General features: G+C 51.2%; 1 protein-coding gene across 4 annotated transcripts in view; it reads left to right on the top strand.

Moving 5' to 3' along the window:
• The window catches only part of LOC144792108 (myoferlin-like), a 2,487,894-nt gene that overhangs the window by 1,813,126 nt on the left and 660,792 nt on the right, over positions 1-13,976 (top strand). The gene's annotated exons all lie outside the window — the stretch shown is intronic.

Here is a 13,976-nt window from a genome sequence, read left to right as displayed (position 1 = left end):
TAATGGAAAGCTCTTGATCACTGGCTCACTGAATGTCGAAAACAGGTAAGTTTTAGGCACTCTTTATTCAATTTAATTTTGAAGTACCGCCCATGTGGGAGTTCCGTTAGGCATTCTGGATATCGTAGTCCTGGAGTATGCCTGATGACTTTGAAAAGCTCATCTATGCCTGTGCACTGTTTCCGAAAACACAGTCCAAATGTACAACCCGGTTGGGTAAAAGGCAACAGAGGCCCCACTGGTTACTTCCCTAAATGTTGACTGTGGCTCAGGCCCCCTGCCTTCCTCAGCGTTGCCCATACTGTTACGAGCACTCTGGATCCGCAGAACGCGGCGGGGCAAATCCGCGACCAGGCAGGCCGCTTAGTATTCTGTCCACAAGGATGCCCTTTAAGGATTCGCCGCACAAGCAGGGGTTACTGCAGTCAGCGCCGCAGGAGGAAAGGTAAGAGCGTGTCTCCCAGCCTTAAAACACTGCCATACGCGTTTCGAGCTAATGGAAAGCTCTTGATCACTGGCTCACTGAATGTCGAAAACAGGTAAGTTTGGAGCACTCTTTATTCAATTTAATTTTGAAGTCCCGCCCATGTGGGCGTTCCGTTAGGCATTCTGGATATCGTAGTCCTGGAGTATGCCTGATGACTTTGAAAAGCTCATCTATGCCTGTGCACTGTTTCCGAAAACACAGTCCAAATGTACAACCCGGTTGGGTAAAAGGCAACAGAGGCACCACTGGTTACTTCCCTAAATGTTCACGGTGGCTCAGGCCCCCTGCCTTCCTCAGCATTGCCCATTCTGTTACGAGCACTCTGGATCTGCAGAACCCGGAGGGGCAAATCCGCGACCAGGCAGGCCGCTTAGTATTCTGTCCACAAGGTTGCCCTTTAAGGATTCGCCGCACAAGCAGGGGTTACTGCACTCAGCGCCGCAGAAGGAAAGGTAACAGCGTGTCTCCCAGTCTTAAAACACTGCCATACGCGTTTTGACCTAATGGAAAGCTCTTGATCACTGGCTCACTGAATGTCGAAAACAGGCAAGTTTTGAGCACTCTTTATTCAATTTAATTTTGAAGTCCCGCCCATGTGGTCGTTCCATTAGGCATTCTGGATATCGTAGTCCTGGAGAATGCCTGATGACTTTGAAAAGCTCATCTTTGCCTGTGCACTGTTTCCGAAAACACAGTCCAAATGTACAACCCGGTTGGGTAAAAGGCAACAGAGGCACCACTGGTTACTTCCCTAAATGTTCACTGTGGCTCAGGCCCCCTGCCTTCCTCAGCGTTGCCCATACTTTTACGAGCACTCTGGATCTGCAGAACGCGGCGGGGCAAATCCGCGACCAGGCAGGCCGCTTAGTATTCTGTCCACAAGGTTGCCCTTTAAGGATTCGCCACACAAGCAGGGGTTACTGCGCTCAGCGCCGCAGGAGGAAAGGTAACAGCGTGTCTCCCAGCCTTAAAACATTGCCATACGCGTTTCGAGCTAATGGAAAGCTCTTGATCACTGGCTCACTGAATGTCGAAAACAGGTAAGTTTGGAGCACTCTTTATTCAATTAAATTTTGAAGTCCCGCCCACGTGGGCGTTCCGTTAGGCACTCTGGATATCGTAGTCCTGGAGTATGCCTGATGACTTTGAAAAGCTCATCTATGCCTGTGCACTGTTTCTAAAAACACAGTCCAAATGTACAACCCGGTTGGGTAAAAGGCAACAGAGGCACCACTGGTTACTTCCCTAAATGTTTACTGTGGCTCAGGCACCCTGCCTTCCTCAGCGTTGCCCATACTGTTACGAGCACTCTGGATCCGCAGAACGCGGCGGGGCAAATCCGCGACCAGGCAGGCCGCTTAGTATTCTGTCCACAAGGTTGCCCTTTAAGGATTCGCCGCACAAGCAGGGGTTACTGCACTCAGCACCGCAGGAGGAAAGGTAACAGCGTGTCTCCCAGCTTTAAAACACTGCCATACGCGTTTCGAGCTAATGGAAAGCTCTTGATCACTGGCTCACTGAATGTCGAAAACAGGTAAGTTTTGAGCACTCTTTATTCAATTTAATTTTGAAGTACCGCCCATGTGGGCGTTCCGTTAGGCATTCTGGATATCGTAGTCCTGGAGTATGCCTGATGACTTTGAAAAGCTCATCTATGCCTGTGCACTGTTTCCGAAAACACGGTCCAAATGTACAACCCGGTTGGGTAAAAGGCAACAGAGGCACCACTGGTTACTTCCCTAAATGTTCACTGTGGCTCAGGTCCCCTGCCTTCCTCAACGTTGCCCATACTGTTACGAGCACTCTGGATCCGCAGAACGCGGCGGGGCAAATCCGCGCCCAGGCAGGCCGCTTAGTATTCTGTCCACAAGGTTGCCCTTTAAGGATTCGCCGCACAAGCAGGGGTTACTGCACTCAGTGCCGCAGAAGGAAAGGTAACAGCGTGTCTCCCAGCCTTAAAGCACTGCCAGACGCGTTTCGAGCTAATGGAAAGCTCTTGATCACTGGCTCACTGAATGTCGAAAACAGGTACGTTTGGAGCTTTCTTTATTCAATTTAATTTTGAAGTCCCGCCCATGTGGGCGTTCCGTTAGGCATTCTGGATATGGAGTATGCCTGATGACTTTGAAAAGCTCATCTATGCCTGTGCACTGTTTCCGAAAACACAGTCCAAATGTACAACCCGGTTGGGTAAAAGGCAACAGAGGCCCCACTGGTTACTTCCCTAAATGTTGACTGTGGCTCAGGCCCCCTGCCTTCCTCAGCGTTGCCCATACTGTTACGAGCACTCTGGATCCGCAGAACGCGGCGGGGCAAATCCGCGACCAGGCAGGCCGCTTAGTATTCTGTCCACAAGGATGCCCTGTAAGGATTCGCCTCACAAGCAGGGGTTACTGCAGTCAGCGCCGCAGGAGGAAAGGTAAGAGCGTGTCTCCCAGCCTTAAAACACTGCCATAGGCGTTTCGAGCTAATGGAAAGCTCTTGATCACTGGCTCACTGAATGTCGAAAACAGGTAAGTTTGGAGCACTCTTTATTCAATTTAATTTTAAAGTCCCGCCCACGTGGGCGTTCCGTTAGGCACTCTGGATATCGTAGTCCTGGAGTATGCCTGATGACTTTGAAAAGCTCATCTATGCCTGTGCACTGTTTCTGAAAACACAGTCCAAATGTACAACCCGGTTGGGTAAAAGGCACCAGAGGCACCACTGGTTACTTCCCTAAATGTTTACTGTGGCTCAGGCCCCCTGCCTTCCTCAGCGTTGCCCATACTGTTACGAGCACTCTGGATCCATAGAACGCGGCGGGGCAAATCCGCAACCAGGCAGGCCGCTTAGTATTCTGTCCACAAGGTTGCCCTTTAAGGATTCGCCGCACAAGCAGGGGTTACTGCACTCAGCACTGCAGGAGGAAAGGTAACAGCGTGTCTCCCAGCCTTAAAACACTGCCATACGCGTTTCGAGCTAATGGAAAGCTCTTGATCACTGGCTCACTGAATGTCGAAAACAGGTAAGTTTTGAGCACTCTTTATTCAATTTAATTTTGAAGTACCGCCCATGTGGGCGTTCCGTTAGGCATTCTGGATATCGTAGTCCTGGAGTATGCCTGATGACTTTGAAAAGCTCATCTATACCTTTGCACTGTTTCCGAAAACACAGTCCAAATGTACAACCCGGTTGGGTAAAAGGCAACAGAGGCACCACTGGTTACTTCCCTAAATGTTTACTGTGGCTCAGGCCCCCTGCCTTCCTCAGCGTTGGCCATACTGTTACGAGCACTCTGGATCTGCAGAACGCGGCGGGGCAAATCCGCGACCAGGCAGGCCGCTTAGTATTCTGTCCACAAGGTTGCCCTTTAAGGATTCGCCGCACAAGCAGGGGTTACTGCACTCAGCACCGCAGGAGGAAAGGTAACAGCGTGTCTCCCAGCCTTAAAACACTGCCATACGCGTTTCGAGCTAATGGAAAGCTCTTGATCACTGGCTCACTGAATGTCGAAAACAGGTAAGTTTTAGGCACTCTTTATTCAATTTAATTTTGAAGTACCGCCCATGTGGGCGTTCCGTTAGGCATTCTGGATATCGTAGTCCTGGAGTATGCCTGATGACTTTGAAAAGCTCATCTATGCCTGTGCACTGTTTCCGAAAACACAGTCCAAATGTACAACCCGGTTGGGTAAATGGCAACAGAGGCCCCACTGGTTACTTCCCTAAATGTTGACTGTGGCTCAGGCCCCCTGCCTTCCTCAGCGTTGCCCATACTGTTAGGAGCACTCTGGATCCGCAGAACGCGGCGGGGCAAATCCGCGACCAGGCAGGCCGCTTAGTATTCTGTCCACAAGGATGCCCTTTAAGGATTCGCCGCACAAGCAGGGGTTACTGCACTCAGCGCCACAGGAGGAAAGGTAACAGCGTGTCTCCCAGCCTTAAAACACTACCATACGCGTTTCGAGCTAATGGAAAGCTCTTGATCACTGGCTCACTGAATGTCGAAAACAAGTAAGTTTGGAGCACTCTTTATTCAATTTAATTTTGAAGTCCCGCCCACGTGGGTGTTCCGTTAGGCACTCTGGATATCGTAGTCCTGGAGTATGCCTGATGACTTTGAAAAGCTCATCTATGCCTGTGCACTGTTTCTGAAAACACAGTCCAAATGTACAACCCGGTTGGGTAAAAGGCAACAGAGGCACCACTGGTTACTTCCCTAAATGTTTACTGTGGCTCAGGCCTCCTGCCTTCCTCAGCGTTGCCCATACTGTTACGAGCACTCTGGATCCGCAGAACGCGGCGGGGCAAATCCGCAACCAGGCAGGCCGCTTAGTATTCTGTCCACAAGGTTGCCCTTTAAGGATTCGCCGCACAAGCAGGGGTTACTGCACTCAGCACTGCAGGAGGAAAGGTAACAGCGTGTCTCCCAGCCTTAAAACACTGCCATACGCGTTTCGAGCTAATGGAAAGCTCTTGATCACTGGCTCACTGAATGTCGAAAACAGGTAAGTTTTGAGCACTCTTTATTCAATTTAATTTTGAAGTACCGCCCATGTGGGCGTTCCGTTAGGCATTCTGGATATCGTAGTCCTGGAGTATGCCTGATGACTTTGAAAATCTCATTTATACCTGTGCACTGTTTCCGAAAACACAGTCCAAATGTACAACCCGGTTGGGTAAAAGGCAACAGAGGCACCACTGGTTACTTCCCTAAAAGTTCACTGTGGCTCAGGCCCCCTGCCTTCCTCAACGTTGCCCATACTGTTACGAGCACTCTGGATCCGCAGAACGCGGCGGGGCAAATCCGCGCCCAGGCAGGCCGCTTAGTATTCTGTCCACAAGGTTACCCTTTAAGGATTCGCCGCACAAGCAGGGGTTACTGCACTCAGCGCCGCAGAAGGAAAGGTAACAGCGTGTCTCCCAGTCTTAAAACACTGCCATACGCGTTTCGACCTAATGGAAAGCTCTTGATCACTGGCTCACTGAATGTCGAAAACAGGCAAGTTTGGAGCACTCTTTATTCAATTTAATTTTGAAGTCCCGCCCACGTGGGCGTTCCGTTAGGCACTCTGGATATCGTAGTCCTGGAGTATGCCTGATGACTTTGAAAAGCTCATCTATGCCTGTGCACTGTTTCTGAAAACACAGTCCAAATGTACAACCCGGTTGGGTAAAAGGCAACAGAGGCACCACTGGTTACTTCCCTAAATGTTTACTGTGGCTCAGGCCCCCTGCCTTCCTCAGCGTTGGCCATACTGTTACGAGCACTCTGGATCCGCAGAACGCGGCGGGGCAAATCCGCGACCAGGCAGGCCGCTTAGTATTCTGTCCACAAGGTTGCCCTTTAAGGATTCGCCGCAGAAGCAGGGGTTACTGCACTCAGCACCACAGGAGGAAAGGTAACAGCGTGTCTCCCAGCCTTAAAAACTGCCATACGCGTTTCGAGCTAATGGAAAGCTCTTGATCACTGGCTCACTGAATGTCGAAAACAGGTAAGTTTTAGGCACTCTTTATTCAATTTAATTTTGAAGTACCGCCCATGTGGGAGTTCCGTTAGGCATTCTGGATATCGTAGTCCTGGAGTATGCCTGATGACTTTGAAAAGCTCATCTATGCCTGTGCACTGTTTCCGAAAACACAGTCCAAATGTACAACCCGGTTGGGTAAAAGGCAACAGAGGCCCCACTGGTTACTTCCCTAAATGTTGACTGTGGCTCAGGCCCCCTGCCTTCCTCAGCGTTGCCCATACTGTTACGAGCACTCTGGATCCGCAGAACGCGGCGGGGCAAATCCGCGACCAGGCAGGCCGCTTAGTATTCTGTCCACAAGGATGCCCTTTAAGGATTCGCTGCACAAGCAGGGGTTACTGCAGTCAGCGCCGCAGGAGGAAAGGTAAGAGCGTGTCTCCCAGCCTTAAAACACTGCCATACGCGTTTCGAGCTAATGGAAAGCTCTTGATCACTGGCTCACTGAATGTCGAAAACAGGTAAGTTTGGAGCACTCTTTATTCAATTTAATTTTGAAGTCCCGCCCATGTGGGCGTTCCGTTAGGCATTCTGGATATCGTAGTCCTGGAGTATGCCTGATGACTTTGAAAAGCTCATCTATGCCTGTGCACTGTTTCCGAAAACACAGTCCAAATGTACAACCCGGTTGGGTAAAAGGCAACAGAGGCACCACTGGTTACTTCCCTAAATGTTCACGGTGGCTCAGGCCCCCTGCCTTCCTCAGCGTTGCCCATTCTGTTACGAGCACTCTGGATCTGCAGAACCCGGAGGGGCAAATCCGCGACCAGGCAGGCCGCTTAGTATTCTGTCCACAAGGTTGCCCTTTAAGGATTCGCCGCACAAGCAGGGGTTACTGCACTCAGCGCCGCAGAAGGAAAGGTAACAGCGTGTCTCCCAGTCTTAAAACACTGCCATACGCGTTTTGACCTAATGGAAAGCTCTTGATCACTGGCTCACTGAATGTCGAAAACAGGCAAGTTTTGAGCACTCTTTATTCAATTTAATTTTGAAGTCCCGCCCATGTGGTCGTTCCATTAGGCATTCTGGATATCGTAGTCCTGGAGAATGCCTGATGACTTTGAAAATCTCATCTTTGCCTGTGCACTGTTTCCGAAAACACAGTCCAAATGTACAACCCGGTTGGGTAAAAGGCAACAGAGGCACCACTGGTTACTTCCCTAAATGTTCACTGTGGCTCAGGCCCCCTGCCTTCCTCAGCGTTGCCCATTCTTTTACGAGCACTCTGGATCTGCAGAACGCGGCGGGGCAAATCCGCGACCAGGCAGGCCGCTTAGTATTCTGTCCACAAGGTTGCCCTTTAAGGATTCGCCACACAAGCAGGGGTTACTGCGCTCAGCGCCGCAGGAGGAAAGGTAACAGCGTGTCTCCCAGCCTTAAAACATTGCCATACGCGTTTCGAGCTAATGGAAAGCTCTTGATCACTGGCTCACTGAATGTCGAAAACAGGTAAGTTTGGAGCACTCTTTATTCAATTTAATTTTGAAGTCCCGCCCACGTGGGCGTTCCGTTAGGCACTCTGGATATCGTAGTCCTGGAGTATGCCTGATGACTTTGAAAAGCTCATCTATGCCTGTGCACTGTTTCTAAAAACACAGTCCAAATGTACAACCCGGTTGGGTAAAAGGCAACAGAGGCACCACTGGTTACTTCCCTAAATGTTTACTGTGGCTCAGGCACCCTGCCTTCCTCAGCGTTGCCCATACTGTTACGAGCACTCTGGATCCGCAGAACGCGGCGGGGCAAATCCGCGACCAGGCAGGCCGCTTAGTATTCTGTCCACAAGGTTGCCCTTTAAGGATTCGCCGCACAAGCAGGCGTTACTGCACTCAGCACCGCAGGAGGAAAGGTAACAGCGTGTCTCCCAGCTTTAAAACACTGCCATACGCGTTTCGAGCTAATGGAAAGCTCTTGATCACTGGCTCACTGAATGTCGAAAACAGGTAAGTTTTGAGCACTCTTTATTCAATTTAATTTTGAAGTACCGCCCATGTGGGCGTTCCGTTAGGCATTCTGGATATCGTAGTCCTGGAGTATGCCTGATGACTTTGAAAAGCTCATCTATGCCTGTGCACTGTTTCCGAAAACACGGTCCAAATGTACAGCCCGGTTGGGTAAAAGGCAACAGAGGCACCACTGGTTACTTCCCTAAATGTTCACTGTGGCTCAGGTCCCCTGCCTTCCTCAACGTTGCCCATACTGTTACGAGCACTCTGGATCCGCAGAACGCGGCGGGGCAAATCCGCGCCCAGGCAGGCCGCTTAGTATTCTGTCCACAAGGTTGCCCTTTAAGGATTCGCCGCACAAGCAGGGGTTACTGCACTCAGTGCCGCAGAAGGAAAGGTAACAGCGTGTCTCCCAGCCTTAAAGCACTGCCAGACGCGTTTCGAGCTAATGGAAAGCTCTTGATCACTGGCTCACTGAATGTCGAAAACAGGTACGTTTGGAGCTTTCTTTATTCAATTTAATTTTGAAGTCCCGCCCATGTGGGCGTTCCGTTAGGCATTCTGGATATGGAGTATGCCTGATGACTTTGAAAAGCTCATCTATGCCTGTGCACTGTTTCCGAAAACACAGTCCAAATGTACAACCCGGTTGGGTAAAAGGCAACAGAGGCCCCACTGGTTACTTCCCTAAATGTTGACTGTGGCTCAGGCCCCCTGCCTTCCTCAGCGTTGCCCATACTGTTACGAGCACTCTGGATCCGCAGAACGCGGCGGGGCAAATCCGCGACCAGGCAGGCCGCTTAGTATTCTGTCCACAAGGATGCCCTTTAAGGATTCGCCGCACAAGCAGGGGTTACTGCAGTCAGCGCCGCAGGAGGAAAGGTAAGAGCGTGTCTCCCAGCCTTAAAACACTGCCATAGGCGTTTCGAGCTAATGGAAAGCTCTTGATCACTGGCTCACTGAATGTCGAAAACAGGTAAGTTTGGAGCACTCTTTTTTATTTATTTATTTATTTTTATTTTTTTAAAAACCTTTATTTGAGCAAGCAGAAATGTACAAGGATGGGCCTACAACCACACGGGCCAGCCGCTAAAAGGGAGTAGACACATATCACATAAGCCCGCAGAGGTAACCGTCAATCAACAATGCAATACTCCACATTATATACAGGACCAAAACAGGTTTTATATATATGAAAGAACAAACATACAAAAAGGCGAGAGTGTATCACTGAAGGTCAGCCCAAGGGACGCAAGGGGGGGACAGCAGCGGAGGTGCAGTAATAATATCCTAAGCACTAAGGAGTATGGAGCGGGGGGGGGGGAGGGGGGCAGAGATCAGGAAGAAGAAGGGGGGAAGAGCCGGTGACACCAGCTCAGTCCCTATATGAAGATTCCGGGAACGCTAGCCTAGGGAGATAGGGTAATCTCGATAGTGTCCACAAGGGGAGGAGTACAAATGTCGCCACGGTATTCGTTCCATTGACCCCACACCTTCACCCATGCCCTGGGTCTACCCCTGGCCACATAAACAGTTTTCTCACGGAACATGGACCAATCCATATTATCCTCCCATTGCGAGAGGGCAGGGGGCCTGGAGGCCCCCCAGAGTTGCGCAATATCTCGCTTCGCAATCATATAGCCCAGGGTGGCCCATCTAGTCTGTGCCACCGAATAGTCCGTGGGCTCCCAAACATTCAAAAGACAGCGACGAGGTTCCGGTCGCAAGGATATCCCCGTCACCACAGTCATCAGATCAAGCACGGCCACCCAATAAGCAGCCACCATCGGGCACTCCCAAAGAATATGCAGGAAAGTAGCACGCAAACCACATCCACGCTTACACAGTCCATCGGAGGAAAAGCCCATCACCATCAGTCGCGGTCCCGTCACGTACACCCGATGAAGGATCTTCAATTGGACCAGACGGAGTCGAGCCGGTATAGCCACCTCCTTCGGAGAGGAGAGGGCCGATTGCCAATCCTCATCATCAAGTTCCAACCCATCTCCCATCCACTGTTCCCGAAGTCGGGCCAATAAGTCAGTCCGATTGTTGATCAACTTTTTATAGATCAGGGAGATAGTGCTATCAGGAAGATGTCCGTCAAGGATACGGTCTTCAAGTGGGGAAGAGTCAGGCGGAATCTCACCAGGAGCAAACACCGAAACCAAAGCGTGCCTGATCTGTAAATAACGAAAGAATTCCCGACTACTCAGGCCGTAGTCAGCCTGGAGGGCCTGAAACGGGCGCACAGAACCCTTAGAATATACATCCCCCACTTTAGAGATCCCAATCAAGTCCCAACGGTCAAAACCCTTGGAAGACCAAAGACCGCCCAGACGTTCTGAAGCATAAAGCGGCGTCGCCAACGTCAAGCGATCCTCCCAGCCCAGGCTCACATTCGCAGCACGCCACACTGTCAAAGCAGTCAAAGTAGGTCCCACAAGATGGCGCCCAGCGGAGCGAGAATAGAGTACTCTATTAAAGTCACCTCCCGGAAGCTGAAGTTTATCCATCTCAAACGCCGGATTACGACCCGGAGAGAACATAGCGTGATTAATAGCGGACAGATGGGAAGCCCAGTAGTATCTCTTAATATCGGGGAGCGCCATGCCCCCATCGTACCACGGGATGGAAAGTTTCGCGAGAGCAATGCGCGGTCGCCCATCCCAAATAAGTTGCCTCTGAAGGCTCTCAATCTCCCGAAAATAGGTCTTGGGGATAGGATCATAATAATTCTGGAGAGCGTAGAGAAACCGCGGTAGTGACATCATCTTAAACAGGGCCGCCCGACCCAGTGGAGACAGGGGAAGTTTGCGCCAGCGGGCAACGTCCAAACGGAGCCTAAGCAACGGGGGAAGGAGATTACGATCAAAACGAAGGGACGGATCCAAGGTAACGAAAACCCCCAAGTATTTGAAACCATCCCGGACCACCTGAAGAGGAAGTCTACTCGGCAACGGAGGCAAGATACCAGATAAAACGTATACACAGGATTTAGACCAGTTGATGACGAGGCCTGAGTTAGCGCCAAAGGACGCAAGAACGTCAAATAAAACAGATAAAGACTTGCGAGGGGAAGTAAGATACAAGAGGATGTCGTCCGCATAAAGCGAGACGCGGTCTTCGAAGTCCGGGGCCTAACGAATACCTTTAAGGGACGGTTCCCAACGGAGCCAGGCCGCCAACGGTTCAAGAGCGAGCGCGAACAACAGAGGGGACAAGGGGCAACCCTGACGGGTACCCCTGCCCAAGGAGAAGGGGGCCGACACTCTACCGTTCACTACAACTTGCGCCAGAGGTTCCGCGTACAACAGCCTAACCCAGCTAATAAACTCGCACCCGAATCCAAATTTCTCAAGTGTCGCCCATAAATAGGGCCACTCCACAGTATCAAAGGCCATGGAGGCATCCAGGGACGCCAAAATGGCCGGTTCAGTCAAAAGCCCCGCCCTCGCCAGCGCGCCGTGGAGGCGACGTAAATTCAGAGCAGTGTTGCGATGCGGGATAAAGCCAGACTGATCCGGATGGACCAACTCCCCAAGAACCGAAAGGAGACGGGTCGCCAAAAGTTTAGCCAACACCTTAGGTTCAACATTTAATAGGGATATGGGCCTATACGAGGAACAGAGGTCACGCGGTTTACCCTCTTTGGGAATGACTACGATTGTCGCCAGACGCTGATCATAGGGAAGCATGTTCCGCTCACGAGATTCTAGAAACATGGCGCGGAGATACGGCGCCACCTTATCGGGGCGTAATTTGTACAACTCAATAGGCAAACCGTTCGGGCCCAGTGCTTTGCCCGAACGGAGCGATCGAACTGCATTGGCTATCTCATCATTCGTAAAAGGGGAGTCCAAAGCAATACGGTCCAAGTCGGTGACACAGGGCAAAGTGATATCACGCAGAAGAAGGCGGGAGTCGGCAACATCCCTCACAGACACGGGAGCATATACCACACGGAAATATTCCGCAAAACGATCAACAATGGCGGTCGGATCAATCACATTCTCACCACTCGCAGACTGAATCACGGGCACCACACGATTAACTCTTTCTTTCTTGTCCAACCACGCTAGGAGTTTGCCCGCCTTGTCACCCACATCGTACAATCTGCCCTGCTGCTCACGAAACATCACCTTTGCAGCGTCAGTGACCAGAGATTTATATGCAAACTGTTTTAGACCCAGGGCATGGAGTTTGTCAGGCGTGACACCAGATTCCAACTCGTCCTCCAAAGCAGAGATCTCCCCCTCAAGGTCCACCACCTCCTTCCTCCCTGCCCTCTTAGCTTCAACAATCAAGGAAAGGGCCTGTCCACGAATCACAGTTTTAAAAGCTTCCCACAGGGACACAGCCGAAGAGACCGACCCCTCATTTTCCAGGAAATATGCATCCATGGACTTGAGCAAGAGGGTACGAGTCTCAGGGGAGGAAAGATACCAAGGGTTAATGGGAGCCACTCGGCCCGCCGCCTCTACCCCAACCTCGAAACGAAGCCAGAGCGGCGAGTGATCAGAAATACCCCTCGGCAAGTGTAAAATCTCACGAACCGCCGATGATTGGGCTGCGGGCATCAGGAAATAATCCAGCCGGGACAGACTGCCATGGGCCCCAGAATAGAAGGTGTATTGGAGCTGAGTAGGATGCAACAGTCGCCAGCAGTCCACAAGGCCAAAGGTATCTAAAAACCCACCCAACCACTGCTGAGCCTGCGGGGTATCTCTAGGGGGATGGCGATCGTGAAGGCCGGAAAGCACCGAATTAAAATCACCGGCAAGAAAGAGAGTGCTATCAGGGAGATCCAACAGAACACGGCCCAAGTCAGTAAAAGTAGAGGCCTGCAAACCCGGGGGAACATAAACATTGAAGAGAGATAGGGTGCGGCCTTCATATCTACCCACCAGGACAGTATATCTCCCACGGTCATCATGAATCACCTCATCGATAGCCAGGGGGAGGGAGGTTCGAACAAGAATACCCACACCCCTAGATCCGGAGGTAAACCCTGAGTGCGCCACAAGGCGGTAGCCCCATCTATTCATTGCATAACAAACATTACCAATCAAATGGGTTTCTTGCATGAAAACAATGTCCGGTGACAAACGTCGTATACATTTTAAGACCACACTGCGCTTAATACGATCTCCCAGGCCATTAACGTTCCAGGAAAGAAATTTCAACCCTCTACCCCCCATCCCAACCACCCGAGCCAAGACCCCTCGTCCATGAGCTAGACATCAGAAACAGCAGCAAACACAGGAGCAACTCGCCTTGAAAACAACACACAGAAAAGAAAAAACTTCCCAACCCCCCTCCCCCAAACTGAAGAGAAACACCCCCCACCCTGCACCCCTGCAAAAAGCTAAAGAGCCACCCCAACCTGCAGTGTGCCTGTCGCCCAAGAACCCCTATTCTACACAAAGACCCCGGAGGAGGAAAGGTCTCCGTTCCATCCACCCCCGACCTCAGCAAGAACAAAAATAACAAACGAAAAGACAGAATGATCACAATGTAGAGGGACGCCGGCCAACACTCCTGAGAATGTATTCAAAATAAGACATAAGAGCCGAACAGTTAGATCTCCACACCACCTTCGGCACCGCCAGGGTGAGCGGCGGAGTCTGTCTCAGGAGGACGGTCAGGCAATGAGTCCAGCCAGTCATTAACAGCATCTGGCCGATCAAAGAAAAGGGTACGTTCATTGTATTCAACCCGGAGTCTAGTGGGAAAGAGCATGGCGTAACGTAGGCCCCGATCCCGGAGACGTTTCTTGGCACCACGAAACTCCATACGTTGTCTCTGAACCTGTTGGGAAAAGTCCGGGTAAAAGTTCACCGTAGCATTCTCAAAGGCCACCGGGCCCTTCACCCGCGAGGCCTGCAGGATAGCGTCCCGGTCTCTATAATGAAAAAGCTTCGCTACAATGGGTCTCGGCGGGGCTCCCGGCTTGACTTTGCCCCCTGGAACACGATGTGCACGTTCCACCGTGAAAAATTTTGTGAGACCAGAAGGGGCCAAATGGTTCAAG

Source organism: Lissotriton helveticus, chromosome 11, assembly GCF_964261635.1.
Source record: "Lissotriton helveticus chromosome 11, aLisHel1.1, whole genome shotgun sequence".
Classification (NCBI taxonomy): Eukaryota; Metazoa; Chordata; class Amphibia; order Caudata; family Salamandridae; genus Lissotriton; species Lissotriton helveticus.
Note: the sequence above shows the minus strand (reverse complement) of the source record. Positions and strands in the feature narration are given on the sequence as shown.